The sequence below is a fragment of the Ornithodoros turicata genome, chromosome 6 (assembly GCF_037126465.1).
Source record: "Ornithodoros turicata isolate Travis chromosome 6, ASM3712646v1, whole genome shotgun sequence".
Lineage (NCBI taxonomy): Eukaryota > Metazoa > Arthropoda > Arachnida > Ixodida > Argasidae > Ornithodoros > Ornithodoros turicata.
This window is the reverse complement of record NC_088206.1, coordinates 39372082-39377510: the sequence shown is the minus strand read 5'-3', so window position 1 is coordinate 39377510 and position 5429 is coordinate 39372082.

Below are 5429 nucleotides of genomic sequence, written 5' to 3'. Positions count from 1 at the left end.
TGTTTAGAACATATGTAATGCTTCTTCGCTTTTTAATCTGGGAAACATAGTATCGTGTTTCCACAATGACTTATTCTTATTGTCCCAATAATACCTGGGATTTCCCAGTCTTCACAATCTTTCAGTGACGTGGTGTTGCAGAACACTGCAGTGGTTTCGAACTCACTTCGCAGTACACTATCGTGAGAAGCAATACCGAAACTACCGCAGTATGTAGCTTGCAGCACGCTCATCTACCCCTCTCAAACAATGACCGCGCTCGAACTCACCTGTTTCCGTCTGCCGCTCGGGTGTCTTCGCGGAGAAAAAAATGCGCAGCTCGCTTATTCCGTACACTTCTGTCGGAACCTGTACCGTTTTCGGAAAAAACTTAATGTTGTTGGTTAGCACGTACATACTTTGTTTTTAGCATTCGATATGCAACGGCCAAGACAGCTAAGCAAGGCGTGCCGGGGACATTCTTTCACATGAAGTGTCGGCAGTGTGATATACCTGTACTTTATTTCTTTGAGTCTTGAGAGCTGTGATAAATTATGTGTCGATATGAATAGTTAATGTACGGTATGTGTACAGAGGATGTTGCGCGAGACAGTGACCATCAATTATTGCAAAAAAACTACGTGAGATAAAAATTGAAAACATTCTGCATGACACTTGTGAAGGTTTTTGCTCCCAAACAGTGGTTTTCTATGAGTGTGCCTCGTTAATTAATCTAATTAGCGCAATTGAACTAAAAAATTGCCAAGAAAAAGTAACCTCTTTGCATTAATTGAAGGCCCATGGCCACAACACACCATTTCAGTCACAAATACAGGATGTTTCGCGACGTTTCTACAAAAATTTGGCACCCAAAAACACCCAACAACCGCCTGAAAAACCTTTCCGTGACAAAATATTGAGTTATTAGCCTCAATATTAGCCTATTATTGAGTACACTCATTCAAACCGCCTGTTTGGGTGGCAAAAAGCTTCAAAGTGTTGTGCAGTAGGTTTCGAATTTTTATCTCACGTAATTTTTTTAAAAATAATAAAGGGTGACTCTCTCGTGCAACACCCTATGCTCTATATGACGAAAAGTGTTTCATACTGCACTGTGATTTGGTGCGTACCTTGCAAACTCCTCAATAAATTGTTTTTCAATATATATTTTAACTCTCTTTCCATTTGTATTGTTACATATGCAAGCACCAGAAATTGTCAGGGAACAGATTAACACGTGCCATTATTTCCTTGTACACTGCAGTAGATTATAGTAGTTTGGGATGCTGCCTCTGCACGCATAGGTGCAGGAGCATTAATGAAATACACGACATATAGGTCCCATATAGCGTAGGTGGCAACATCCTGGTTCAGTCCTCCAAATGTCATATATGACATCCTGTGGACAAACAGGGGACGTCCATGGATGCACCTTTAACCGTCCCACAGACGTCTACAGGATGTCCTGAGGACATCTATATGTCCAGAGATGGATGTCCAGAGAATGTCCTAAAGATGTATATGGTTGTCTCCCAGTCAGAAAATTATGTCCTACGGATGTCCATCGGATATACTTTCACGGAGATACGGATATGCGCAGAATAATGAAATTCCTCCAGCGGAGATACTACGGAGATCCACTTGGCCGGGCTTCGAACTTCCCACGAACGTGCACTTTGCGGACATAACCAGGAGATACGGACAGAAACAGGAGCTGTCTGGGATGTAGCGTGTATCTCGAACGCGTGTTACTTTTTATTTTTCAGAAGTCACTATACGCTTTGTAGTAAAATATACAGCGTGTTTCCGCCATTTTTTAACATGTGCCACCATCGCCGCTCGTTTCACTTTCTGTTGCTCCGCTTTGCTTCACATGAGGGAAAATGAGCGCGGCGTTTCAATAAAAAAATAAATAAATAAAAAGAAAAGAAAGAAGAAACAGCAACAAGAGATTGGGCCACTCAGCCGAAAGGCTTTGGAAATGAAGTTGCATTCACTTCCAAACAAGGAACAGACACTATACATTGGTGTTCTCGCGAGCTTGTACACATTCGAGAGCCCTGTTCGCCTGTGTGTCGAAATGAAGGGTGAGCTGTCTAAGTTTAATTCGATTGCGTGCACAAACAACGGCGAAATGAGAAATTGTTTGGCGTATTAAGTCGGCGTAAAGGTAATGTCTCTGTTTTTACTCATGTAGCTTGAGAAAGTGAGTTGGTTCATGGAAAGCCGAATTTCTGCAGTGCTACATCGTCCCGCGTTTCTCTCTCTTCAAATACATGATCCGTACAGCATCCCATCACGGAGCTGATTCGGACAATCCGTGAAACGGCCGCAATAGGACCTCCTGCGGATATACGGCTACGAATATCCTTCCATAAATATCCGAGGACAGTCCCACGGAGGTCAGTTTTCGGATATGGACATTGGGATCTATTTCGGACGTCCGTAGGAGATGGTGTTCTGTCTGGGTCTAGCACCTCATCAATCATTTCAAGATGATGTCGCAAAAGCTCAAAATGGCAATATTGCCCAGGTGGCATGTCAATAAGCAAATTTCCACTCCTTCGAGGGGTCTGCATAAGGGTCCGAGCGTCCATAGGAATGTTTTCCTCTGGCAGGTGCTGTCGCAGTATCTTGAGTAAGCTGGTTACAGCACGTTACGTAATGCTCTCCTGAATGGTCCATGACCGCAGCTGGATAGCAAGATTTGGTGTGGTTGAGCGCTCACTTCTATCTGCTGGAGAAGCGTCAGGAACGTTCGCAGAAGAGATTCCTTGAAAATGAGCTTCCACCAAACTTGCTGATGTATTGGTACCTACATTAACCCCCGACTCAATCTCATCACCAGAGTTACCACAAGTTTGCCGGTATCATGGGTAGAGAAAGTGGCAGGTTCGTTGGAAGGGGGGACATACACGATTGACGGTGTAGACTCAATTTCCTCCTGCAGTTCGTCACGCAACACTGCAATGCCCAGCAAACCATATATATCCAGAAAACGTCTACAGGATATCCTATTTCGGACGTTGGGATATCCCACGGACTTTGCCATAGAGCCCATTTAGATCCCCGAGACGTTCTGTGGACTAGCACTTCTTTGTCATTTGTAGATCCTGCGAATATCCGGGGAACGTCCTTTTAGGATATATGAACGTACGTGGGACATCATGCAAGCATGTCCAAACATGCACTTGCTTTTAGTTTATACATATCTGACATGACAACACCACTCTGATATGTATGTAAATATATATGTATTTGCATACGTATTATGTACAATGTTAATATTTACTTGTGTGTGTTGAAACAAATGCCTCGAACATCAACAGCGGGTAAAAAATGCAGGGAATGTGGTAAGCCCCGCCAGCGTTCGACCAAACTTTTACGCACGGTCCACCAAGGCCAACCATGTTACCACACGCGCTTCCACCCTAAAAAGAAGAGCAGGCTCCCTTTTTGTCCCCTCCACCGCGTACGCGAATTTGAAGGGAGCATTCACAACGGTGTGTGTATTGTCATCAAGCAGGAGAGCCATCGATGGAGTCACAACGGTTTATGCTGACAAAATGCCCAGAGCTTATACTGAAATAAAGGCCGTTGGGGCAATTTCGTTACGTATTTGGGCCGTGAAACACCTGTAACGATGAGGAAGTGCTTCTTTGCAGTTAACCCGTGAATCTGCAGATACATGGTATAACCAATAACGTCTCTCACATTCCTTCATGCCAGATACTGTGTTTTTAATTCAAGCAATTGTCTATAATGGGATTAGCTGCTGAGTGGAGCTATAAAAGTGATCAAATTCCACTGTTGCTTGACGATCGTTACGAATATAGATAAATACTTTCACGGCTAGCAGCACGCGAACGATAGAAATATATAGCGATTTTGCTTGTTCCCCCCATCCAGTTAACGTTTACAGAAGTTTTTGCTTGCTCTCAGCAGAACATAAATGTGGCTGTCGGAACAAGATGTCAAACGTTTATTCGCATATCCTCAGTCAACGTCCTGGCGACGTTCCTGTGACGTTCAACCAGTGCCCAAAATCTCGTATACTGGATCTTTCCCAGTAAACTTGATTTGTCTCAGAAACATCCACACGATATCCCACTTGGGATTTTCGGATTCCCAGGGACTAGGCTGAATAGCCCGTTGACGTCTCTGGGACAGACAGAGCACCTGCATTTCTTCCGCATTTGCTGATCCAGGTAAGGCTCCAGGAATGTCTCTCAAATATATTTGGATATATAGAGGACGTATTATTATTATTATTTTGCTGCATTTTTATTTTTATTTAGGTTTTATTTTTATTATTATTATTATATTTATTTTGCTGGTTTTGCGATTCGCTACGACGACACGCCTCACCTGTTAGATGAAACGGCGGTTGGAGAATGTCGTAGCGATGGAAAATTCCCGTGGAAAAGGTAAAATATGTTTTTTTTGTTTATTAACTGTGGTGCGATACGTGATAAGTTGTTATACAAATATGATTAAAAAGGGTATGGCTATGAGGGTATAAACTAAATATTATTAATGGAGGAATGCGTGAGATAAATACCACATCAAACAGACCTTACTCAACTTGGGAACGGCATATCAGAATGTAAAAATAAAATACAGTGAGAACAAATTGGGTGTGCAGTATGTTGGCTAAAGACGCAACGACTTTTCCGTTCCTGAAAAAGGTTGACAATATGTTGAAGGTACAATGTGGAATCCACACAAATATTTGCTGTGTAAATTCTCAGTTGAGTGGCTCGTGGAAAATCAACGTTGTTCTTTATGCTCACAATCCACCATTGACCAGGTACAGTTCAAACAGCATTGATTCACCGCTATCTATTTACATACAACATTAGACAACGTAGATTCTACGTTACACCAACAGTCCGTGTTGACCAGCAGCTTATTCTGCGAGAGCTTTTTTATTTGCTGTGTTGAACATGTCTGAAGTGAGAAGTTATTTATTTAAAGATAGTTTATAACATTTTGATTCAAAAAATGAAATTGTCACGCATTCTGAGAATGCTGGAAATGGCTGCTATCGCCACAAGAAATCTTTATTGTAATGTAAAGAAACGTCATTCTAGTGATATTCGTAGTATATCCACAGAATATTCACTGGGGGATATTTGTGACGTCTCATGGTGGATATACAGCGGACATAGTGAAGATACAGGTTACATCTGTGACGTATGAGACCAATTTGGTAGGTCTGTAGGATATTGATGGTTTGCTGGGTGGTGGTTCGAGCTTCTCTTTGCGCTTTCTTACGCACATACCCTTCTTTATACTTCGGCATTGTGATGGGTGCCTCGAAACCTATAACGCTCAGATTCTGACTTCTCCGCTCGGAACGAGAATTGCCCCGCTCCCGTCCACTTTTGTTGAAATAGAACGCGACTGTAGCAAAACTAATAACAAACACTAGGCACACAGACATAAGC